Consider the following 27,943-nt stretch of genomic DNA (forward strand, 5'->3'; position numbering starts at 1 on the left):
ATGATTTATAGTCATTAGTAATATGTTGTTGTGTATTTTTTAATTTTTTTTGTCAATACGTTGTTAGACCTGTTTTAGAAATGTGTATTGATGGTATAATCATAACTTCAATTATGACCTTTTGATCCTTTTTTCATATTGTATATATGCTTCATATTTTACTTTATAACCTCATTTCGTTTCTCTATTTTTCTATTGACTTGACCTCAATAAACTTTGCTTTTTTGAAACTCAAAAAAAAAAGAGGTCACCCAGAACCAATACCTCCAGCATATGCATGATCATTCTAGAGTGTGTTATTAATATAGGTCACTACAAATCATGCCCTATTGGCCACGAGCAGACCAACTACACACAAATAGAAGAATAGCAGTTATCCTAATTGTGAAACAACATTCCTCACATAGCTGCTGGGTGCTCAACCCTAGCACTGGGGTCTCTGGTTCCCTTTCCACTAGTCTGGAGCATTCCACTAGCAGGATCTCCAAGCCCCCTTCCCCTAATATGGTGGGCAGCGGAGTCTGGGAATTTAGTACTGCAGAGCTGAAAACATGCGCTTAAGTTTAGGCTTCCAAGGGATTCCGGAGCTCTAAAGAGGCACTTTTGACCATGCGCAGAGGGAGGCACTGGAGCACTGATTGAGCAGCTTACTTGAGTCAGACTGACAGAAGAAGATGGGCTTCGGGGCACTCACGCAGACACACAATATTTGACTGTGGCTGACTATCCTAAGGAATTTGTGCAGCAGTGTGGTGACACCCCATATTAATATTCGTAAAAAAAACATTAAAAAAACACACAAAAGGAGTGCCTCACTTCAGTGTCAGTACACTCTTCTCTGCACTATCCCCAGTGAAACGTTTGCTGGTTTCAAGGCACCTCCAGCAAGTTTGCGGATTAAAATAAATGAGGGTATGTGGCAACTGCTAAGCCAAAAATTAAAGGAGGCCAGTAGTGACATGTGAGATAATACTGCCAGATACTGCCAGTGATAATTTCTTGCTAGAAGAACATTGCTCATTATCGCTTAGTAGATAAGGGAGTCGGAGACTTACCTGTGACTCCAGCCTCCATAACTCCCTCCGCTGTCTTCATTACTTCCCGGTGGCTGTCCCCTGCAGTTATGGTGCAAGTCGGTTGGCCTTTTGTAACGCGCCTTTTACACCCGAAGTTGCGCCTATGTAAAACAGCTACGTCCACGCACCCAGTAAAGGGAAGGGAGGAGGCAATCTCATGAGCAGCGAACAAGAATAGATAAGCAGCCAAAACCAAATAAGCTCTGAAACCAAAACCAAATTACATGAACGACGTGAAGTGTGTGCCCTTGTTTCTAGTTAGTGTGGGTTGCTCGTGGTAACATATAGTGGAAGTGGATTCTGAAATGTTGCTAATTACTGCTAAACTATGAGCTAGACAACAATGAGAGCACTGGGAGGATGACCGATACAGAAAGCTGCAATGCGTCAGTAACTCCAGCACTTGTATGGAGAGCTCACAAAGAGGCGCAATGGGGCAGAAGGACAGACAGGCAAAATGCAATGAGTGGGAGGGATGAGAGCAGCAACCACAGGAGCAAGAAGCATCAGAGTGTGCAGGAAGGATGGCAGAAACGAGGATAGAGCAGAAAGAACAGGTAGTGCACTGAATCTAAAACAACTGGAAGGAGCCATGTAGCAGGGGCAGTCTGAAAGGCAGAACAAAACAGCCAAAAGGCGGGACAAATGTATACTATTCACCAGTGAAAATGAAGGAATCTATAAAAGTAGGCGAAAGAACCAATGGTAAGTGCCGGGCTGAATACTGCATGTCTCTAAGACAGCGCATACGCTTCCTAGACAAGACCGAAAAATGAAATTGACTTTGTGTAATGTAATCTGCTACTTTTGTAAAGTCCTATAATGCCCTTGGGCTTAGGTCATGCTATATAAAACTGCAAAAAAAAAAATACAATACAATGCATCGCCAAATTGCAACACCATTTCAACCAAACAGGAAAACAAGATACAACACAACAATTCATCAATGTTACAGATCACAAATACAACACATAAAAAACAACACAGCAATGCACCAACAAAAAACAGCACTCGAGTACAATTCTGTTATGTTACGTTGTGTTCTGGAATTGTGGATGTGGTTTTCTTCTATTTTGATGTGCTGCTTTATGGCAGTCTGTTCTGCTATTGTAAAAGTGTGCTATTATGATATGGTGGTTCAGTGTGTTAGTATAATTATGTGGTGTGCTATTGTGTTGCTTTTTAACTGTATTGTATTGTTGTGTTTTGTTTTTAGGTTATGTTGTTGTGCATTTGTGGAGGTATGTTGTTTTGTGCTATTTTGTTGTCTTTTGTTTCAGCACTGATAGGCTGGAATTTGTGCAATTTGTTTGTATATCTAATTGTATGGTCTGTACCTTGGTTGTTGGGTTTCATACTCTTTCAATTGTTGTGCTGTATTGTGTAGTATTGTGTGTGTCCTATTATGTTTTTATTATGTTACACTTTCCATGTCCTATCCAGCCGTGATCATTTCTACCAACATGCACCTGCCAGGCAGCGTCGGTTCCTCCGTTATTGCAGAGGAGCATTACCCCGGCTGCTGCACATTAATAAAATGGAAATAAATACCATTCTAATATAATGTGTGCCAGGCTTGCGCTGCTACAGCACGAGGGCAGAGGGTGGGGCTGATTAGTGCAATTGCACTTTTAATGGAGCTCCTTCCAGTGCGCAAGTCAGATTGGCCAGCTGTCTAGAGCCTGCCATTCTAAAATGAGTACTTCAGAGCCTGCAATCCCAGGGCTGAGAAACAGCCGAAGGATTGCAGCCGCAGGCACCCAGCCTCAAAACGAGTGCTGGGTTAGCCTGCTCCAATCAATCCTGGAGCTGTGCTGCAGCTCCAAGATTGGTTGGTTTTGCATTGTACAAGGGAGGAAGTCCTCCCTTTCTGCCTGAGTCAGCACTAAAGAGAGCGCTAGGACGAAGGGGACCGCATCCAGAGACTGCATTCAGAACCTGCATGCCAGCAAGTACAAAGTATATGGTGAGTGTTTTGGGCATCACCCCTCACCATATTGTAATGTCTACCGCCGCTGCTGCCAGCTAACCCAATGACCCAATATTGGCCTATCACCATACCTAAACAACATTTTCTAGTGATCTTATGCCCTACTAAAGTGCTCGAGAAGACAATCATCACCTCCTTTTATATAATGTACATGCATGAAGCTGCTGGGAAATCATTGAAGATCATGTACTAGTATAATCTGGTTCATAAATGGCTTTCACACTGTCTAGTGTGGATTTAATAATTCTAAATTATGAAGATTTCAGTAAAGTACTCCACCCCTTCGTTTTAAGAGAAATAAGAAAAAACATGGGAAAAGTTCACCTGCTACGCAACGATATATATTAAAATCAAATAGAAACTTTCAATAAAATCACCTTCCTTGAAATCAAAAGTCGGAGTCAATTTTAAAAATGTGATGATTGTTAAATGCTCCTCTGTTAAAAATAGCTTCCTTCTTCTTTCTTACAATTTATCTCACTGTATATCTATGGTGTGTGACTCGCTTTCTGAACTACAACATGAAAGTGAATAAAGCGCTTGTTTAAAGCACAGCACTTTTTTTATCGATCTATCTTGTAGTTCAGGGGGTATATACCTGAGATTGTTGGTGTGTCGTTCCACGAGATAGATTAATAACCTCAAAGTGATGCAGAGTCAGTTCTTCTGGTTTACCTGCCCGTCACGTGAACAGTGCTTAGAAGACCAAGGGGCATATCAACAACAACCGGCGATAATTAAAGCGCATTTAGCGCTAGGATAATTATCGCCGGCTAGCGGGATTTTTTAGCGCTGAGGATAGTGTGCTATTAGCAACGCTTATCTCAATAGCGATAAAAATCCTCACGCTAACAGGCTAACGTGAGATTATCGCTGGAAACCCAGCGATAATCTCACGTTACCTTGTTGATAGGGACAGGCAAACTTAGCCATGATATCCTCCTTCCATAGGATATCATGGCTGAGTCAGAAAAATACCAGATGTAAAAAAGCACCGTTAACCGCGGTTAGCGCTGCTTTTTTTGTCTCTAACAGGGTTAGCGATATTCTTGATAATAGGAGAAATGTCGCTTAGCGACATTTCTCCTATTAATTTACTCTGGAACGCCCCCTTTGCATCTCATTAGAGATGCAAGGGGAAGCGTAGAGTAAAAGGGTGCTAACATGAGAATTCGCATGTTAGCACCCTGTTGTTGATAGGGTGCTAGTTTTAGCTCTGCTTTTTGGGCTTTTAAAGCCAAAAAGGCAGAGATAAAGCCCTTGTTGATATGCCCCCAAGGGATGTTTAGTGTACATAACAACAGATCCTTATTTCCTTTCCCGAATTCAAGATGTGTTCACTTGAAACTGGAAGCCTACATTACAAACATCTAATGTTGATGAAGAATCATTGAGACTGCTGGTAGTCTTCGAGTCATTCGTCAATCATAATTAAATTGTAATGCTTTTGCGGGGACCCCCTGTCTCGCTTAGGAAAAAGTAAACATGAAGTTTATTGAGAGAAACGAAAGTCGGTGAAAAAACGCATCCGAATTCTCTAGATGCTTTTACACACTGTAGGGAGTCTATTATGCCCTAGGCTGTTGCTTGGTAGGCACTGCTATTTCTGCATTTGTATCCTGCGCTTTCATATTGAGGAAGTGACATTTCTTTGAAACAAGCAAACAAAAGCGAAAAAAGTCACCCATTGTTGGTGTTTTTTTTTAATGTTGCTAGCCATTTTTAGAGATGATATTTAACACCGTACACGGAAGCACATTTGGTGCAGTCAGGGCCAGCCTTCTGCACAAAGAACTCATATTCCAACATTCAAAGGACGGGTTTTCATAAAACGATATGCAGAGAAAAAAGGTGTCAAAGTGATGCGTTCAAGCTAAATTTCAGTAGGCATTTGCTGAGAGTTAGAAATGCATGTAATTGACAGCAACAAAATTAATCAAAGATGAAGGTGTATGATTTCAGGGGCATAATCTAGTTACATTTTTGGGTGCAAAGATAAATAAATAGTTCTGTTTCTCTTCAAAGCAAACAGAAGCATAACTAATATGCGCCCTTCTTGACTACTGTCAACCCTCTTGTAAAGAATAGAGCACTGCTCTACACACCAGCGTCCGTATTCCACATTGTGCGTCCGCTTTGTTGGCCCAACTTTATTATTGAAGGGGCTACAGGCGCTGGTGTATCCCCTTCTGGAATACTGATAACACTGTGACTGGTGCACATGTAGTGCCAATCAGAGGCGCAAATAGAGCCAAATTTCGGGGGGGGCTAAGAAAAAATTTCGGGGGGGGGGGGGCTGAATCTTTAAGCAATAGGCAGAGTGGAGCTGCAGGGGCTCTTAGAAGGGGTGAAACAACAGCGAGGCCTCATTAACAAGTAAATGGTCTTTTAAAGACCCGTGAAGTGCTCGGGTGCGGCTGTGTGTGTGTGTCCCATCCCGGGCTGACACACACGACGGGGGGGGGGCTGAAGCCCTTTCAGTCCAATGGGTGTTGCGCGCCTGGTGCCAATGCTAACATGAGAGTGTTTTCCCTCAATTGCATGTGGACATGACACCATGCAAATGTAGGAATCAGTTTGCCTCCGCACCTGTCCTATGTTACCGACATGGACACAGAGGCAAACATATCTTTTGGAGGTGCACTGAAAGTGTTCCACAAAAAGGTGGCGCACTTTCAACTCGCCTCCTAAAGGAAAGCCCTCTGGGTGGAGGAAGTGAGTTCCAGGGACCCCTCAACACCTCCTTGCAGGCAGGTGCAGTTCTCGCTGCACCTACCTGCAAGGGGATCTATCCCCCCTTTTGAAAGTGCAGTCATCAAGCTGCCTACACTGTGAAACAAGGAGCAGCTTCGAACCAGTCACTCTGTATTTCACTAGGATGCATTGCCCCAGGGCAGCGAGAGTTCTTGACTGCCCTGCAGCAGTGAGTGTGCACCCAGTTCACCTTTTGAAAGGTGCAAACAGGGAAAGTGTTTTATATATATATATAAATATATATGTTACCTACTGGCGGTCGGCAGTAGGTAGTTATAGTTAGGACCTTGTTTCTATTCAAAAAGTGTTTTTTGTTTTCCCAATAACTTTGGTGCCGGTTGACAATTCTTCAAGAAACTTATGGCCCGCTACGGTCAGCTCCTATTCTGAAAGTTTCGGGTGATTCGCAAAGAGGGGGTCGAGAAAAAAAGGGGGCCCCAAAACGCATTTTCTCCATGTTATTTCCCATAGGAAACTTTAGACACGGAATTACACCAAATTTGGCAAAAAGGTAGCCCTTGGTTCAGAAAGAGACCTTTTTTTTTTAAAATGCTGTGAATCCGTTCAGTAGTTGCTGAGAAATTAAAAAAATAAGAGTCAAAAAATCAATTTCCCATAGGAAACTTTACGCAAGGCTACAGCGGAAACTAATTAATGGATTTACCCCAAATTTGGCAAAAAGGTACTGTTTGGCTCAGAAAGCGACCTTTTTAAAAATGGTGTAAATCTGTTCAGTAGTTGCTGAGAAAATCAAAAATAAAAGTTTTGATATTTAGAGGCGCGGAGGATCCGCGGATCCACGCGGTGGTTTCGCGCACCCTCCGGAACACGAGCTTTATTCTAATTAGCTGTCATTATTCCAAACCAGGAAGTGCTGGCAGCCATTTTGTGACTCGGTAGAACCGAGTCAGAAGAAAACAGGTAAACAAAGGTGACAAAGAAGAAAAGGGGGCAGGGTAGAAACACCCTGACCCCCTAGGCCTGCTCAGGGGGTCCCACAAGTACCCCCAGGTCCAAAAAAAGCATTTAAAAAAAAAAAAACACAGCGGAATGCACGCGGATCTGGCCAAAAAAGTTTAACAAACGAAGCAAGGGCTTCCTCGCTTCATTACTTTTAACCCCCCGGGTGGGCCAGGTCCTGGGAAGATTTATAGAATGAAAAGCGGGGGCCCGTGGAGGCCCCCGCAGCCCCGGGGACCACCACCTCCCCGAGGCTCTAGTGTTATAAAGGAAAAAAAATGAATGAGGGGGCTGCAGCTCCCCCACATGCCCCGGGGACCACCACCTCCCCGGGGCACTAACTGTTAAAATGCGGGGGTCTTGTTTGGACCCCCGTGCTCTGGAGATCACCACCTCCCGGGGCATTAGAATTCTTGGGAGAGGGGCTGCGCAGCCCCCCTCCTGGAGCCTGTGATGGCCCTGGGGACTACCACCCCCCAGGACCGGCTCCTACAGTGTCCCGGGGTGCCCACCCCGGGACACTGTTGTTTGCTACGATAGGGTAGGAGCATGGTCTCCCGCCCTATCATAGCAAATTCTGGTTTGGATTTTGGAAGAGAGCGCAGGGAAACCTGAAATTGCTTCCCACACAGGGAGCGGCATGTTAGCAGCTCCCAATGTGAAAAAGCAATGCTGGCTCTCGCAGGACGCTGGGAGCTGGCGGGACCGTGGGGGCATTGGGGCTCCCCCCACGGTCCCCTACGAAGTGCATAGGCCCTGGGGGATGGGGTCCCTGGGTCAAATATAAATTACTGGTAGGAGCCGGGTTTTTTTACCGAAACATTTGGAGTCGCGACACTAGCGCAGCGCGCAGCGCGCAGCGCTCAGCGCAGCCCCCTAGTGTGAACGCGAGGGTTGCATGACTCCCAGCGCACCCCCCTGGTGTGAACAAGAGGGATGCGTGACAACCAGCGCAGCCCCCTGGTGTGAATGCGAGGGGTGCGCGACTCCCAGCGTGGCCCCCTGGTGTGAAGAGTGTGCTCATCTACATTCTCTGTGTGAAAAAGAAAATCCTGATTAAGTGTGTGATTTTTCATTCTACAGATTTATTTAAAAGGTGAATTATATTTTTAAGAGATTTATGTAATATAAATTTGACATTTGTATGAAAGTTTGCTGGTTGAATTAATTTATTAAATGTACAGATACATATTGGGATAATTTCTATTGTACTTGAAATTTGTTTAAAAAATAGTATGTGCACTAATATATATATTATATAGGTGCCGATTCCGATCCTGTAAAACCCGGGTATGAATGGTTGTACGGAGCGTATTCTCTGTATGACTCGTACCCGGGAAATGCTCCTTACAAACCAGCAAGTACGATTCGTACAGAAATACCATTTCCATACGAATCGTAAAAAACTACGTGCGACGAAAAAATTCCCACAAGTCTGATCTGGGACATCGCGTACGTGACGTCCGGACGGAGTCAGGCAGCGTTCTACGGACCAGCAAGTATGATTCGTGCCTACTTCACTCCGCACGGATCATTTTTTACGGCAGCCAAAAACTCCCGGGAAATTGAGGACGACGCGAAGAAGGAGCAGCGGTACGCGACAGACAGCCATGGACCCCATCCTATGGCCCTCCTAGCCTATGACCGGGTGCACTGAAACCGCCGCGCATGCCGCAGAAGGTCAGCACAACACCCAGGCGCAAAGGGGGGGCGAGGGGCAGGAAACATAAGCTCTACCTAATTTTAAAAATACCATATACTGGCCATACATTATCTCCAGGGTCTGGTCACTTCGGGGGGCGTGTCCACTAATCCCAGCATGCGCGTACCCGTCACCACTACAATGGTGGTACAGCCCGTAAGCACGCCCTCAAAGCGTGGGTACGGCCCGTACCACCATTGTAGTGGTGATGTAGGTGTACGCGCCGTACCCACGCCCTCAGAGCGTGGGTACGGCCCGTACCACCATTGTAGTGGTGATGTAGGGGTACGCGTGGTACGGGCCGTACACACGCTCTGAGGGCATGGGTACGGCACGTACTCCTACATCACCACTACAATGGTGGTACGGGCCATACCCACGCTCTGAGGGCGTGGGTACGGCCCGTACCACCATTGTAGTGGTGATGTAGGGGTACGCGTGGTACGGGCCGTACACTCGCCCTCAGGGCTTGGGTACGGCCCGTACCACCATTGGAATGGTGATGTAGGGGTACACGTGGTATGGGCCGTACCCACGCTCTGATGGCGTGGGTACGGCACGTACACCTACATCACCACTACAATGTTGGTACGGGCCATACCCACGCCCTCAAAGCGTGGGTATGGCCCGTACCACCATTGTAGTGGTGATGTAGGGGTACGCGTGGTACGGGCCGTACCCACGCCCTGAGGGTGTGGGTACGGCCTGTACCACCATTGGAGTGGTGATGTAGGTGTACGCGCCGTACCCACACTCTGAGGGTGTGGGTACGGCCCGTACCACCATTGGAGTGGTGATGTAGGTGTACGCGTGGTACGGGCCGTACAAACGCTCTGAGGGCGTTGGGTACGGCATGTACTCCTACATCACCACTACAATGGTGGTACGGGCCGTACCCATGCCCTCAGTGCGGGGGTACGGACCGCATCACCCGTACCTCTAGGGCACCAGTACATTAGTGATACAAGGCGTACACACGCCACGAATGTTGGCTTAGGGCCTGGTGCAGCATATAACAAGTATCTTGGTGTGTGTTCATGGCCAGGACAGAAGTGTACAGCACCAAGGGTGTGGGTGGGTAGGTGGGTGTCTGCATAGGAGTCCCAGCAGTGGACAAAGACATGTGAGGGGTGGGTGCATATCACTCCCAGCAGTGGACAGAGACATGTGAGGGGTGGGTGCAGAGGAATACCAGCAGTGGCCAGAGTCATGTGAGGGGTGGGTGCATATCACTCCCAGCAGTGGACAGAGACATGTGAGGGGTGGGTGCCTATCACTCCCAGCAGTGCCCAGAGACATGTGAGGGGTGGGTGCATATCACTCCCAGCAGTGGACAGAGACATGTGACGGGTGGGTGCAGAGGAATACCAGCAGTGGACAGAGACATGTGAGGGGTGGGTGCATATCACTCCCAGCGGTGGCCAGAGACATGTGAGGGGTGGGTGCAGAGGAATACCAGCAGTGGCCAGAGTCATGTGAGGGGTGGGTGCATATCACTCCCAGCAGTGGACAGAGACATGTGAGGGGTGGGTGCCTATCACTCCCAGCAGTGGCCAGAGACATGTGAGGGGTGGGTGCATATCACTCCCAGCAGTGGACAGAGACATGTGAGGGGTGGGTGCAGAGGAATACCAGCAGTGGACAGAGACATGTGAGGGGTGGGTGCATATCACTCCCAGCAGTGGCCAGAGACATGTGAGGGGTGGGTGCATATCACTCCCAGCAGTGGACAGAGACATGTGAGGGGTGGGTGCCTATCACTCCCAGCAGTGGCCAGAGACATGTGAGGGGTGGGTGCTTATCACTCCAAGCAGTGGACAGAGACATATGAGGGGTGGGTGCAGAGGAATACCAGCAGTGGACAGAGACATGTGAGGGGTGGGTGCAGATCACTCACAGCAGTGGCCAGAGACATGTGAGGGGTGGGTGCATATCACTCCCAGCAGTGGACAGAGACATGTGAGGGGTGGGTGCCTATCACTCCCAGCAGTGGCCAGAGACATGTGAGGGGTGGGTGCATATCACTCCCAGCAGTGGACAGAGACAAGTGAGGGGTGGGTGCCTATTGTTGCAGGGATTCTGCTTATGCACAGAACTATGCGCAGGAAACCAGGACCTCAGAGAATTGTGGTGTACCAGAAACTCCCCTCAGAACTAAGAACCCCTATCCGACTAGCTTAGTGTCATATTCGTTATCCGAGATTTAGCTCGGCGGTCCCAATTTATAGACAACCCAGAACAAGCGACTTAGATATTCTCAGGAGTGGTGGGAACCCAAAATACCCGTTGGTAGCTATATATCAGTCCACAACAGAATAACAAAGACACGGTAAATGTTTAAAGAGTTTATTTTATAAACCTCGCGTCCTAAGATGCAGTACTTTGGCTAACACAAGCAGACAAATGGTTAGGATCAGCACCATCAGCATAGTTACAATACCATAGAGAATGAAAGGAGCAATCATAATAATAATGACCGTGGAACACAACCACCCTCCTTTCTCTAGCAACTAATAAGGTATTATTAGACTAATAGAAGGTCTCTTAGGCTTGCATGGGGAACCCCATACCTTATAGATCAGCTTAGTGGAATCACATCACAGGATCAGCTAGGCTCTCTCCTGCAACAGCTCTTCGTTTCGAATGTAACAGAAAACATGCTGCTCTGTAATATTAAAGGGCTCGTCTTTCAGGTATTGGCAGCTGTATGTATGTTATGGCTAAGAAGTGGTACGATCAACCTGAACACAACAACCTGCCCCGTCTAGTGACCCAGACTCGTTCGACACTTAAAGTCGCCAGGGGCAACGTGCCATAGTATTCAAGCATCCGGTTGCGCAGATGAAACAGCCGGGGCATGTTGTCTCTGTACGCAAGTTGCGCAGCCATTGCGTAGGACGCAAACCAGCAAAAGTATTCCAGCAATAAGGGCAAGAAGCAAAGGAAGACCTCCGAAGACGCTGGAAAAAATAGAGTGAAAAAATGCGGTAATCACACCAAAAATAGTCTGAAAGGAGGTCACGAGGCCAGAGCCCACTAGTTTAAAAAAATGAACTATGCCGGTCGTAGACGAGGCATTAAAGATAGTCTGTATCAATGTTCCAAAATGGAAGGGGAGGTCAGTATTCAAAAGCGCCTGCACCTCCGTGCGGGTGTTCGCCACATGCAGAAGAAAGGTTTCACGGGATGAAGTTAAACCAAGCTCCCTTTGAGACAAAAGAGCCCTTATTCTGCTCATCTGTTTGAATGATGCGCTCAAGGTTGGAATCGAAGATCAGATAGATACATCGAGCCGACCATGCGGGGGTGGGAAAAGGACATTATTACAGCAAACTACATGCTGGGAAACAGTGACTATGTACGGAATGCCCTTTAGCATCCCACAGCAATCCTCATTATTTAAAAGCAAATAACTACCGTTAGCAAGCAGTGTGAATGAAGGGGTTATAACTGGTACAGGTACACCTTTCAAAACGCAAGCTAAATTAGGAGCGTGTACATTGCAAGCACCATGTAATTGTATGTGTCTACACACCACAGAATGATCAGGGGCAGAAGTGCATTCCTCACCCTTCAGATAAACCTCTGTGCCCTCCCGCATGCATCTATATGTAAATGGGAGTGACCAAATTTCGTGCAGGAACGCACTACCAAGTTGTTCATACCTGCCAAGAGCATAATGTTTCATGCATGAACTAAACTTAAAAAGCGAAAAAGGTAAAGTGATTACGCTGTGGATAAGCCACGTGGCCGAATTTAACTCGGCAATAGAGAAAGGCAAAGGTTCTAATTTCTCATTGTGCAGTAATGAATAAGTGGCATCCTTCATAGACATAAACTGTTGTTTGGCAGTTAAATTAAAAGGGAGGAACAAAGAGGAAATATTCATGTAATCCCATGGGACCCTACCCGCCTTTAACGTTTGCAAAGTCCATGCAAATTGCATAACAGAACGCAACTGATTCTGGCCATGGTACAACACAGACAAATCATCCTGCACAATATCTACGACAGATGAAACAATATTATCTAAAGTGTAAATTCTAGAAGACAAGGTATTTATACTATTATCATTCACAGCCAACACTTTTTCCATATTGGCCTGGTCAATAGCACGTAATCTGGAGGCAGCCTCAATTTGCGACAATTTCCAAACTTCGTTGTAAATAGCATATACCCATCTTTTGGATCTGCCTACTGCAGGACCTTTAATAAAATCATTCAAATCAATTTTGTCGTCTAAACGTGAGAAATGCAATTTAACAGACGCTAATGTGGAATGTTGCAGCCACGACTGGCATAACTTACCCACAGAGTAGGTAGTCACAGTGTGTGACGATTCAAAATGAGGATCTACCCTGACTTGAGTGTACCCAGGTGCCAGTGCTAAAAAATCGACGTTGACAAGAATCTGAACCAGTTTGCCAAACCAACCAACCCTCAGGATCAAATGTCGAAACATTAAAGGTGGTGTTGGAAATAAGGGACTGCAACTTAGTAAGGGAAAGCTCTGTGTAATTACCCCAGCCGGGATAAGCACCCAGATCCGGGATCGCGGGGGAATTCATTCTATTAGACGTAGACATGCCAAAACAAGTCATCTGAAAAATAGATGAATTTAAAAATAAAATATGGTTAGGGATAAGACAGGCACGATGCAAAGCTTCTGTTCCCTGAACCTGCCACGGTTTAGTACCCCAAACCGATTTAAGATCGATAGTAGCCTTCCATAGGTCATAGCCTCCGACCGCCAATTCGTCCATAAAGGACTTGGAAAATAATAATTTGGTATGTGTCAACCTTACCTTTGAGGCGGTTTCAGGTGCCATCTTAAAATAAAAGGAGGCTGGTTTTGACACACTAAAATCCGAAAAGTATGTGAACCTTTTCACTAACGTTGGAGAACTGCCCTGATGAGGGGCCAGACAATGTTCCCATTGTGTGTAATTAACAAAATTCCGAAAGGTATTTGCTCTGTGTAGGAAATGTGTGCCATAATGTTGATAACAAAATTGTTCACCATAATTAGCAGAATTTAAATATAAATCTTCAGCATCAAATGCAGCATAATATTTTAGATCAGAAAATAGTGCTTCTATTGCGTGTACATCCCAATCATCGGATCTAATATTCTGTTTAACTACATCACCCATAGAAACACGAAATACATTAGGCACATTAATCACTTCTGTAGGTCCATGAATTTGAAATTTAACAGCATCCCAAGCGATCCCATCACTCACAGGCCAGGCAGTAATGTTCACAAAAGTCTGGTCCCTTTTCATAATGTGTGATGAGGAATGGGGGGCTAAAGTTCCAGCAATGGATACAATCGAAGATCGCTCATTCAGGTAGTGTCCATTTATAATTTTAAAAAACACTACCACAAAGCCAATTGTCATGAACAAAAAAATACATATTAGCACCAGCCAGATGTAAGTCCATGGTGCCACCAAAAAATGTCTCTTGAACCAGGCAAAAAATATAGCAATATTGGAAGGGGCAGTGGAAGTCATTGATTCAGTGTCAAAGGAAGAACGGGACTGGTTAATTGCTGTTGAATGTAAAAGAGGCAATGGGACACTTGCAGGATAAGCATACTCAGGATCATCAAGCAAACCACCATCAACAGGCGGTATTGGAGGGGAAGCAACAGCATGCATCTCAACGGCAACCTCAGGCATGATAGTCGAGGGCGGCATCACCACAGAATTTTGCAGAGTGGAAGGGCAAGAAACCGAAGGTGTCATACTATGAAGTATCGGCCACTCGCTGTAGCTTGACATTGTCAATCAAGATGTACCTGTTTTCCTTGCGACCAGGAAGTGGTGGTAAAATGACTGTACGTGTACCCTGGACTCCAAGCACCGGGACTGGTGCATGATAAGAGGGGCCAAACTCTTTCTTGTTCTCCACCTTTTCACGGACAAGATCACCAACTCAAGGTAGCCAGCCGACTACTGGAATCTGGAGCTCAGCTTCGCATGTAGAGGGTACGTGTTCCTTCGCCAGAGTATCTCTTGCTTCTTGTAGATTCTGTAATACAGCACAGTGATCATCTAGGTCAAAAGGCGCGGCAGCCGCCGCCATGTCTAGACCCTCAAGGTCTGGAACAAACATTCTTACTCCAAAGAGCATCATGTATGGGGTCCGCCCACCCAGAGACCTTCTAGGGAGATTATTAAGTGCACGTTGCACGTCATACAAGTGGGTCAGCCAGCTTCGGCCTGTACCTAAAACCCTTGCTGTCAAAGATTGCTTTAGGTCACGGTTCATTCGCTCCACAACACTATTGCCCTCAGGCCGGTATGGAGACGAAAATTTGACTTGGACCCCCAAACTTCTCATGGCTTCCTTGTAAGCCCTAGAGGCAAACGCAGGGCCCTGGTCAGAATGAAGGGTACCACATGCAAAACTCCCAATAAAGACACGCAAATCCTTGATGATCGTCCGGACATCAGTACTCCTTTGCGGCCACACCCACAGAAAACGTGTGCACGAATCCACTGCAACCAAGATGTACTTGTACGCAGTATCAGAGGAAAAAGGACCGCAGTGATCTAAATAAACACACGCAAGTGGTTGATTAGATATAAACAGCTGCGTTTGTGGTGGACGTGCGACAGTACAAGGTTTAATCTGCTGGCAAATGTCACACAAAAGAACATAAGCTCGCGTTTGTTTGTACAAACCGTACCACCAGTAACGTTGCTGTAAAAGAGATACAGTCGCCGAGACGCCGGCGTGCGCAGACGCAACACCTTCGTGGGCAGCTGTAATCAGAGATGGTCTGCAGTCCGCGTTGGGAATCAATCTGTCACCAACATCGTTAATCCTCACTAACGGGACGTTATCAGGACTTAAACGATAATGGTAGCGGGAAGGGAATCCTTTCGGAAAACCCGTCCCTGTCTCAGATGCAGCAATAGCTGCCAAGATGTCATCATCAATCCTGGTTTTGGATCTTGTAACAGCTGCTACTAAATATGTCGCCACTGCGGTTTTTGCTGCCTCGTCAGCCAAACTATTACCGACAGCATGGACACCAACACGTTGGTGACCAAGAGTGTGAATTACATTCACGAGGGGCAGACCTTCTTTAAGTTCTGCCACTCAAACCCAAAGCGTTTTGTGCTTTACTGTGCTACCTTTCGAATCACGAAAGTCATTGTGACTCCAAAAGTGTAAATTCTCGTTGTATGATTGAACACAATAAAACGAGTCACTCACTATAAGAGTGGTGACCCAAGGATCAGCAAACTCCAGTGCAAGCACCAGAGCTTTCAGCTCTGCCAACTGCGCGGTACAATCACCCAATGACTGCGTATGCACTACATCAGACTGGAACTCATCGTTCACGAAAGTACCTACAACAATCGCGCAGGCCGCTGAATAGGCGTGCTTTGATCCAGTTGCGGGTTGCGCAGACCCATCAGTGTATATGACACAATGGTACTCCTCGAGCGGGCGCAAAGTCAGAGGAGCCGGATGAACAAATTCATTCTCCAAGAACTCCTGTGTCTGTAATGCCACGTCAAAGATATATGTGACGTCCGGCGAAGTCAAGGAGGTTGCCCATTGTATCCACCTTGGATGCAAAACCTTTGAATTGGGTACACTGGCTTTAGTGACCGCCTCAAGGGCAGGGTACGGTGTTATCACCAGCATGTGCTTCCCTTGTGATAGCGCCGCTCTTTCAGGATCGCCATCTGAACTGCTGTCAGTACTTTCTCAACAGCGGAGAAGCGCAGCTCAGCGGAAGTGTACAGATGAGATTTGTATGCAATGGGGACGGAGTCGCCCTCATTGAACGTGAAGTAGGTGAAACCCACTGCACCCGGTACGATTCTAATGACCAGGTTAGTGTGGTTATCACGAGTTCGTAAAAACTTCGAAGCTAGAAGATCAGACTGCAATGATTGCAACGCAGCCGAATGCTCAGGCAGCCAGCAAGATTTGGTAAAAGTAGGTTGTACCAAGGCATAAAGCGACTTGATACGCTGGGCATAATCAGGAATGTAGGTACGACCGAAATTCAGAAAACCCAGCAAAGATTGTAATTTCTTCAGTGTCGAAGGAGTACTGAGGCGTGCGCATTTCTCAAGGAATTGCGGAGCCAAGCCTCGACCCTCATTATTGAGTTCGTACCCCAAGAACAACACTGTGAACTCGGCAATGTGGGACTTGGCAAAGTTGAACTTGTAACCATAGTCAGCAAACATAGTTATTATGTTATCCACACGACCAAGGTGTGGAAGCAACTGGTCGTCCGTTAGGTAGATGTCATCTACATACGAATATGCATCCGGGTCAATCATCTCCAAAAGTGAGACCACACGAGCAGCAAATTCCCCGGGGCTGTTTTTATAGCCCATCGGGAGCCTTTTGAACCATTTTTGTTTGCCACCCGAGGTAAACGCCGTCCACTCATAGCTATGAGGAGACAGGTTGTGGCTATAAAAGCCATTGGAGATGTCAAGAGTAGTTTTAAAACGTTTTCTCACAAGACTATCGACAAGAGCCGGACTGTGTGTATTCTGTACCGCACATGTCCGGCAGTGCGAATTTAAGTGCCGGTAATCCAAAACTAGGCGGTACAATCCGTCAGGCTTCGTCACAGTGAATAAAGGATTATTTATGGGTGACACACATGTTTCAATTACTCCCTGATATTCCAATTGCTCAAGGATGGACGCGACGTGAGATCGGGCTTTGCGCCGCATGGGGTATTGGGGTTGTGGCTGGGGTTCTGACCACAACGGAATCTTATGATTGGGAGAAAATTTGTCCCAGCCAACCTGAGTACGGTACAACGCAGGCGCAAGCACCTGCGCCCACTCCCCGGCTAACCTGTTAGAATGTTCCAATGGCACCGTGTGCCCAAAGGAAGGGAGGATTACCACCTCCCCTCTAGGAGCCTCCTACACGAAAGCCGGGGGCCAATCTGCCTCCGCCAAAAGTATATCATAGGTGGAGGTTAGATGATCCCAAACTACCACTTTAATTTTACGTTGTATGTCACCCTCAATTAAAAAGCGTAATTTTAAACATTCTTTCAGGGGGAGCTACGCGAGTATCAGCAGTTTCAACACTTACAAATGTATCAGTTGCTGTCGCCGCCAGAAACGGACGCAGCGCTTGTCGCACTACTGTAACTTCCGCCGCGCTGTCTAGCAGCGTTAGCGCCCATGTCTGGTTCAGAAGCTGTGTCCATACCATCTGAGGCATATCTCGCAGTGAGAGCAGCAACTTTCTTCTTTTGAAACGGAGGTCTTTGATGTGCAGACTCGTCCTGTTTGCCTTTACCGTCAGCCTGACGGGGCTGCTCACGACCTTGAGCACCCTTTCCCTTCCCACGATCTCCGCCACCGGATTGATAAGCCGATGTTTCCTGTGAAGAACGAGGAGAGCGTTGTTCAGGAACCTGAAATCTATCAGGTGACTTAATATTAGAACGATCGCGTAAATCATAAGTGCGTTCACTTTGTGTCTGCACCGGTGATGCAGAACGAGACCTCAGTTTTTCTTGCTGCTTCCCCTGTTTCTTAGCTCAAAAACTTTGTTTCGGAAAGTTGGGCTTCTCGTCTTTTGTAGACGAACTCACTTTAGGCTGCTGTACTGCAGTCGGAATGATCACGGCGGGTTTCACACCCAAGGCGCTACGACCCATCATTCTGTAGGCTTTCGCTATAATTTTAGCGAATTCCTTTGGCCTGTCGCCCGGATCCACAAGTGCCAACATATTGCACACCTGGAATTGCATGGCATCTCCTTTGAGGTTGCCCATAACCATGGAACAAACCAAATCGAAGCTATCGACAAGCCTCAATCCCAACTCAATTGCTGCCTCGGCACCATGATTGTCTTGGACCTTCTTGATGACCGAGGGCAGTACAGACATAGACGGAGTGCCGTAGCACTTCGCATAGGTCGCAGCAAAGACCTTGCCCCAATTGTCACAGTCGGCAATATCCGGGACTAGGTCCTTAGGTAACATTATAGTGAGGATCCTGTGTTTATCCACAGGAGAAGTATTGGGAAACACGGCTTCAAATTGATCAAATTTTTCAGCAAGCCAGTAAGGGAATTCATCCCTAGTTTGGGGGCGCTTGCCGACAACCGAATTAACCATAACCGGACTGATGACCGTCGCATGATGGTCAGTCGTGTGTCCCGCAACCGCAGGTGCCCCCACCTGCACATTGCGAGACACGTACTGCACTAACGCCCTATGGACCGTAATCAGGGCAGTGTGTAGCACACGTAACTCCGCCACCGCCACAGTCATGTAGCGGGGATGGGGTGTATAACCGCCCAGCACCGGCCATGTGGCCCCTGCAATTGACAACGGGCCCATTTTCGCCGGCGCTACCGCATGGGGAAGGGCGCCATTAAACCAAATAGTATGCTGCCAGGCACTAAGGGGAATCTCAAGTGTCCGATAAGGGGCATAGGCAGCAGGCATCGCGGTGTGAGTATATTCGTGGAACAAATTGTCGTTTGCATCCACTTTGTCAAACGTCACCCAAGAGTAAAACAACTCATACGGGAACACCGCATCAGCGCCTACTACTAAAATAACAGCCAAGCCATCATCCGGGACCCCATAGACCCTCAAATGTGCGGTCAGGGGAACCCTACTATGCGCGGCAACATTGACCGCCATCGGGACACTTCCAAGAACAACGAAAAGCTATACTGTAGCACTGAGGTTCAGAAAAAGAAAACCTTTTTAATGATCAAGCTTGAAAGAACCTTTAGTCGAAACCTAGGTAGGTTAAGCCGTCACTCACGTTATCCGGAAACTAGAGTGAGGGCGTTGTGGACTAATAAAAGCACTACTAAGGCGTTTCAGATCAAAAGACAAAACGTTAGGTGCGAAATGTTGCAGGGATTCTGTTTATGCACAGAACTATGCGCAGGAAACCAGGACCTCAGAGAATTGTGGTGTACCAGAAACTCCCCTCAGAACTAAGAACCCCTATCCAACTAGCTTAGTGTCACATTCGTTATCCGAGATTTAGCTCGGCGGTCCCAATGTATAGACAACCCAGAACAAGCGACTTAGATATTCTCAGGAGTGGTGGGAACCCAAAATACCAGTTGGTAGCTATATATCAGTCCACAACAGAATAACAAAGACACGGTAAAAGTTTAAAGAGTTTATTTTATAAACCTCGCGTCCTAAGATGCAGTACTTTGGCTAACACAAGCAGACAAATGGTTAGGATCAGCACCATCAGCATAGTTACAATACCATAGAAAATGAAAGGAGCAATCATAATAATAATGACCGTGGAACACAACCACCCTCCTTTCTCCAGCAACTAATAAGGTATTATTAGACTAATAGAAGGTCTCTTAGGCTTGCATGGGGAACCCCATACCTTATAGATCAGCTTAGTGGAATCACATCACAGGATCAGCTAGGCTCTCTCCTGCAACAGCTCTTCGTTTCGAATGTAACAGAAAACATGCTGCTCTGTAATATTAAAGGGCTCGTCTTTCAGGTATTGGCAGCTGTATGTATGTTATGGCTAAGAAGTGGTACGATCAACCTGAACACAACAACCTGCCCCGTCTAGTGACCCAGACTCGTTCCTTACACGGTGTACAGACCAAGGTCACTACTCGCTGTTCAGGATGTTAAACAACAGACGGTTCTCATGTGAAGCAAAGTCGAGTCTCTCGAATGAATAACATGTAACAACAGTGTCGCGTGCAAAAGCAGCAGAAGCAGCAAGCTGGCTTTCTAACAGCCATCGAGGTTATGCTAACTTAGCGTTGTACATAGGGCGTGGTTAACCCACACTACACTATCACTCCCAGCAGTGGCCAGAGACATGTGAGGGGTGGGTGCATATCACTCCCAGCAGTGGACAGAGACATGTGAGGGGTGGGTGCATATCACTCCCAGCAGTGGCCAGAGACATGTGAGGGGTGGGTGCATATCACTCCCAGCAGTGGACAGAGACATGTGAGGGGTGGGTGCATATCACTCCCAGCAGTGGACAGAGACATGTGAGGGGTGGGTGCAGAGGAATACCAGCAGTGGCCAGAGACATGTGAGGGGTGGGTGCATATCACTCCCAGCAGTGAACAGAGACATGTGAGGGGTGGGTGCCTATCACTCCCAGCAGTGGCCAGAGACATGTGAGGGGTGGGTGCAGAGGAATACCAGCAGTGGACAGAGTCATGGGGGTGTGTACATCAGGATCAGATGAGCACAAATCCATGGGTGTATGTACGCATCCCTAATGTTCGACTATGTTGATAGTGCCATAACAACACATCACTGACAGCAGTGTCCCACTCCCATGAGGATGGATGTCTTTCCCCCACTGCATGACACAACACATGTGGGTGTGAGGACAAATGACACATGCATACCCACCCCAGGCGGATGCAGCACAATACACTCACAGAGATCATGCCACAAGACTGTATACTCATGTCAATGCCCACTAAACTAAGAGAGCCAAAGGGAACACACACTGTCACGCACATCCCAGGACTGATAGGAATGTACAGGTGCCGGGACAGCCACCAAGATGTTGCCTCTCATGGAAGGAATAGGGTGGAGTTCCCACAGATACAATGCCCACAATTGTCAGTCAGGTGCCCAAATACCCTGCAGAACAAGTACCAATTGTGTGCTAGGCTGGGATAACACACATGCATAGTGCGGAAAATGGTGAATGTCGCCATTAAGGCATTACAACATACTCAATACACAAGTACAGTGACTAGCAAGGATGGCACAGACGATGCAGCTGAAGACATTGCTGAACAGACATGGCCATAGTTGAAGGGATCCATCACCAACAAAGGAAATGTAGACACAGGTCAGCACAACAAAAGTGCAACTCCCTGCAGGGAAGATGTCAGGTGCCACAGAGGAAGGAACACTCCTTGGGACAATGTCTCCAAACACAAATAGCACACACGAGCAAAGATACTTTGCAGAGACCTTGTGATGGCACGCAGATACCATGGTCCACCCCATGAGCATCAGACTACAACTTTTTCCTGAAACATAACACATTACCACAACCCCAACTCCGGGACCATCAGCACCCACATCAATACCTGAAATGCAATAGTGTTCAAAGTGAAAAGAAAATGCTTTATTCAGCATTAAATGAACATTTATAAAAGGACACTATTTACAAAGGCACATGGCCAGTCCAGATCAGAAGTCCTTGGGGGGGACACATGGCCACGCGTCTCCCTTAGCTTGCCTGCACATTAGAACCCTCAGGTTCGTCGACTGGTGGGGGGGTATCATGTGGGGAAGGACCAGGCACCGCAGGGACAGGAGGTGTAAGGGTATGTGTGGTGGGTGCAGGGACGGACGCCTCCACCGCAGGGGGTGGGGCAGCGCCAAAGGTGGAGGTCATCTCAGCGCTGCACACTGCTGCCAGGTCGTCCAGTGTATCCCCTGCACCCGAAGAAAACACAGGCTCAAAGGAGGGGGGGGTCGGAGTAATGGGGTGCAGCGCTACTGGGCGAGGGGGTGGACAGAGGGGGACTCAACTCCCCTACCCGTTGAGTGCCATTCCCGTTTGCGGGCTGGAGAGCCAGAGGGGCTGAGGCCCAGCACAGCCAAGTAGGCCTCCTTGTCAGGTTGTGTGGTAGGGGATCCGAGGGGAGTGCCTTTGGAGGGACTGGGTAGTGCGGCATGCGGACTCGGACTGTGGCTGCGTATATGCCTGTGTGCCCCAGACCAAGTGGGTGTGCCTTCATCCCCCTGAGTGTGCGTGCCAGGAGGAGTGTGCTTGACCTTATGTGGTAGTGTGCTGCCTGTGTCTGGTGGGGTGCGTGCTTGGGAATGTCTGTGTGAGCTTGGGACAGGCATGGGAGTGGGAAGTGTGGATGGTGCCGGGGTAGGGGGGGACGAAGCTCTGCAGGAGACTCACTGCTGCCGTTAGTGAAGGGTCCATGGACCTCAGCAACATCCGTTGGTCAGACATCGTTGATGACATGCCCTCCATGTACGACACCATCTGTGTCATCATTCTGGTGTGGCCATGGAGGACATTCAGCATCGATGTCTGGCCAACCTGCAACTGCCGCAGAATGTCCACAGACTCTGCAGTGAGGGCAGCAGGGGGGACAGGTGCAGGGGGTGCGGTGCGTGGCACGAAGGAGACACAGTGTTGCCTAGCACGGATAGAAGGGACCAGAGCAACTGGGAGGGCGGTGATGGGAATGGAGGGGGCGGTGACAGATGTAGTGCTGCTGCCAGGTGTTGTAGCAGCCTCTGCCCCCTCGAGGAGTTCAGCCCCGGACCCGTCAGCGTCAGAGTCAGTGTTGTCACTAGACAGGTCCTCCGCCTGACTCCCCTTGCCCTCCATGCCACTTGCTCCCGCAGACTCGCCAGCAGTGGTGGCAGCGGTGCTGGATCCCTCCTCCTAATCCGTGCAGGTGTCTCCCTCGGTGTCCACCGATGATGCTGTGGGCAAGGTGAAGATACAGAAAATAATCAGTCACCTTTAACAGACACATGAGTCCAAACAAAAATGTCACACTGCATATCAGGAAATGCATCATGAGTAACATCTAGAATAGTCCACACATATGTAACCCTGCACTCCCCAGTTGGTTGACCCACCATGCCACTTGGAAACAATGGAGATTATGACACAACAGCAAATAACTCAAATTATACTGAGAAGCTAGTGTCTGGGGACAGTTGAGCACAGCAAGACTATGAAGGCATGCCACCTCTTGTTTACTGTGAACGAAACAGTATTGGTGCACCCAAGGCCAAATAACACACCTCAATGCTGAAGGTGTCCCCACACTCTGAGACCTGTGAGTACTTTGGAAACCCTAACCAAAAACATTGCGATCCCTTGGGACTCACAACACTTTACACAATGTACATGTTTAGAATGTGTGAATGTACCACTTTGTGAACAGAAGACACATCTGCCTGTATGACAGATGTCACACAATGAGGTGCACACAAAAATACATTTACACAGTCATTGTATGAGCTGCCAGCCGAATTTAAATAAGCCACTGTAAAGAAGAAATGCGGTATCAGTAAGTACATATACATGGCACCACGGTGGTCTGGATGACTTGAGACTCGTAAGTTTGTATCAGCAACAACCAAGGACTTACCCAAATGCAAACACACTGTGTGAACATGGATATGTATAATCAGAAAACAAGTGGTAATCGAACTGTGCCTTTCTTTAAAATGTGCCAGCGTGTCCACGGAAAGTGTAAAAGTACTTTCTTTTGCACTTCCCTGGGAGACATCTGTCATGCAGGCACATATTTGTCCTTCACAACAAACTAGCAAAATGAAGCATATGAAAAATTGAGACATGTTGACAAGTGTAGTGAGTGCCAAGGTACAATACTTCTTGACTAACAACTTGGATCATGCCACCTGTCACATGGCCATCCGTACCATGATGACACAGTTGGCAACACATCTGACCCACTGCCTGTCATGTGGAGGGGCACACATGTCCAAACACAGGACAATGCATTAGCTAATGGGCCTGCAATGTGTCGGTATAAGGAGCACCTGCACTAAGGAGACACCCTCATGGCAAGCAAGAATGTCCACACAGATGTCAGCACACACAGACCAAACTACGTAGCATCTCCACCACACACTCGTGGCAAAAATGGATGAGCATGAGCCATGTATTTTAAATTTTGACACATGCTGCAAAGCACAAACATTAAACCCAGCACAACATGACTGGGTCACTGCATGTTGAGTGTCTGTCCAGACAATTATCAAACACAGGTCAGACCTGGCAAGGAGACATAAGGTTTGGACATGTAGGCCTTGCCCGCAGAAACCCCCCATACCTGAGACAATGTTATTGAGACAGATCAAGAAGTTACACCTATTAATCTGGGTTTACTAAAATGTGCATCAAGAATTCCTAAATGTACTCCACATCACCTCGTGAGGCTGCCAACAGATATTTGTGACAAACAACCATCAACAGATAGTTGTACATAGACACACAGGTAGTGCCCAGTGTGAGGATGCACAAGCAAAATGGGGTCAGCCTGTACAATGGGCACATGTAGCACACTTTAGATATATACAAATGAGGCCAGGGAACAATGCCACAGAGGCCAAACTATGCTGAACACACAGAGAATGGGCACAGTGTTGGATGACACACATGATTCCGAGGCAAGGGTGTCTTAGGGGACTGTAGTGGGCACACTGCTCCATGGTCCTGGAATTATCTGATTGTAACATGAGCTACCGTCCCGGCACTATGCATATCTCCCACTCATGCACATCATGTCTGAGGCCACAACATCGGTCATGCATGCTGCAAGTCTGTTCATTTGAAAACTCACACTCCTATGTTGAGACTCAGCATCAGTGCCAACTAATATGGACACCCAAATGACTGAAAAGGACAGGGCACAGGCAAGGTAACAACACATGTCTCAGACCCCGCCCACATGATGCAGAAAGCAATGTGCACTTGGATTAACTGCCAGCCTAGATGACCATGTGCAATAGTGATTACACACAGATCAGGGAACACATGTGAAGGAGGGGAAGGGAGGAAGAACAGCACCATTTGACTTAGGGGAACAGGATATGCACTGCACAAATTAACCCTCGCAGTGTATCCAGGCGACTGAGCACTTCCAAAAGCTGGTGACACACAACAAACACACATGTACCTACCCCCTTCCTGCTGCTGCAACTCCTGTAACCACCTATCCAAGTCAGGGAAGATCACCGCCAGGAAACGCTTCATCTGGTGGGTCAGGCGTCGGCGCCCGCCGTGCTTGCGTGGAGGTGAGTCCTTCAGCTGGCACTGGGCGATGCTCCGGGTCCAGCACCGGATGTCCTGCCAGCGTTTCCTCACATGGGCTAGGCGCAGACTGCGACCCTCGACTGATCTCACGGCCCTGACGGCCCGCTTCCATATCTCCCACTTGGCGTAGGCAGTTACCTGTGAGGATGACAAAGTGAGACAACATCACTACACCTGCTCCATGTCACAGAGACACACATTTGAACATCTTTGATATGTTGAACAGGGCATAGAATGCTGGCAACAAATAGCACCTTTGTCATAGGGACAGTAGCCTCTGTGGAAGCCCCAATGCACTACATGGCATTGAAAGTACACAGGTGGCATGAGGGGTGCAACACACTCCCTGATCATGGCACACGCTGTGCATCACATGCAACACCAGACTGATGGACAGCACCTCCAAGCAGTCACATGCCCCAGGCCACTGACGCAACCTCAGCAGAGTACACAGATCCACACAGGCACAGATCAATCCCCTGCCATTGGCAACAGCGGGTACAAACCTCACTATGCACATGTGCCACTTGCCTGTGGGGTGTCACAGGTGTGGTGCTAGCTCAGCAAGTCAGACACTCCGCACGGCTTACTTCTCACATCAGATGCGTGGAGCTGTTGCCTCCTCCATACAGCTGTGGTGCAACACTCCACATAGACACTCACCCACATGACAAGGAACATTCACACACATCAATGTCCAGGGGGCGTACACATCATTTGGACACTTCCACCACCGCTCCACTCAACTCACACACATCTGTGGGTACAGTCATCTGTCACACCGGGGGTGCCACTGAATCACCTCTGGACTATTGTTAGAAATGGGATTTCTGGTTGGCTAGGGCTTGCGCCAAAGTCAGGCAGAAACCACCACTCTAGTCAGGGCTGATGAGTTACACGCCAAAGATAACCCCTGCTCACCCCCTTGGTAGCTTGGCACGAGCAGTCAGGCTTATCCCGGAGGCAATGTGTAAAGCGTTTGCGCGCGCACCCAGCAACAACACCCAAGGCCCACCACAAAAGAAACTCCACACAAGGTTATATATAAAAATAGCCTTTGTATTATACCAAAACACATTAGATAATATTCACACAATTTACACTGTGCCAACTGGCACTGGGCAGAATTTTACAAGGGACTATTTACACGGGAAAGGGCCACATGGACCACTGTCAGAATTAGCACAAATCACCAATAGTAAATGTAGAACATATACCAATGGAAACACAAAGTAACTGTGGAGCACAACCAGTAACTACTGGTGCAATAATGAATGACCTCAGCGTCATCACACTAGCATCAGGTATAAAACCTACCCTGCATCCATCACAGGGGCATAAACACATTATGCAATTTCTTATTGGTCTAACGCATTAGACCTAACCACCTAAGTATACCTACACTAGGGGCATATATTGCACAGGGAAGTACAATCTCCCTAACACCAACCTAAACAGGTGAAACAACCTCCTAGGCAGAAATTACCACATTTAGAGGTATAAAACACAGGGTGCGTAAAACATGCTATACACAGTACATTTCCTAACACCCAATCACATTAGCATGAATCGCAATAACACCTCAATCACATTAGGGTCCAGGTCGCACCAGAACCTAAACGTAGCAGCTGCCCACTACTTGCTGGGCAGCTGGGGACAAGAACAGGGCCTAAACGCTGCAGCTGGCACTAAGTGCTGTGCAGCTGTGGAAGGCACCTAGGAGGCATGGGCTCTCAATGGCCCCTGAGACAATATGCCAAAAATAACATGTCCCCCTGGAGCACACCGGCTCCTTTCAGTCATATGCGCCAACCGTTGGAGCCATCTAGGCTCAGAGAACAAACTGGCACACGTGCTGGAGCCACTCAGGGCTCTGAAATAACAATATTGGCCGGCGTTGGAGTCCCCTCTGGACTCTAAATAAAGAATGCCCGCCTCGTTGGAGCCTCACTGGGCTCTAAACAAATATTTGCCCCGTCGTCAGAACGAGAACATTTTCATGGGGTCACAGCCCCCCTTTTATACACCAAATCCTTTGTTCTCAAAGGTGCAGGGAAGGGGCGAACCAGATACAACTGGTTCCTGAGCACTTGGTTTTGCTCAGCCCCTCTCCCTATTCACAAAACAGGCCAGGGTCATCAGTCGCACCACAGGGGGCGGAGCCAGCATTGTGTGGGGAAAGCCCAGCCCTATTCAGGTCCCAGGTATACTCCTCCCACTCATCAACATGCAGCTCTCTCCACCCACCACTGGGGCAGACCCATCCTGACTCCTGGGGCCAGGCACACCAGCCAATCACACACCAGGCAGTCACTGCACATTTATGCCAGCGTCTAGAAGTGGCACTTCTACACTAGCTACATTGATGCCGCACACATCATCGCGCAGCATTTCATCACACGAGTCCGCACATACCAAACTCGCACCTGCACTCCCCACGCATCAGGAACTACCAGGGACACATACATTCCCCCATGCATTCCTATGGGAGGTCAGGTCAGTCTCACTAAACCATACACAGAGCGCACGCGCTTTCCACTGGGACACAGTGTGAAAGTGCCTAGAGGCCTAAAACCACTAGTACAACACAGGAAAAAGGTTAGGATACTGCAAAAAGTTCTAGGGATGAACTTGCCAG

This window comes from Triturus cristatus, chromosome 3_2 (assembly GCF_964204655.1).
Source record: "Triturus cristatus chromosome 3_2, aTriCri1.1, whole genome shotgun sequence".
Classification (NCBI taxonomy): Eukaryota; Metazoa; Chordata; class Amphibia; order Caudata; family Salamandridae; genus Triturus; species Triturus cristatus.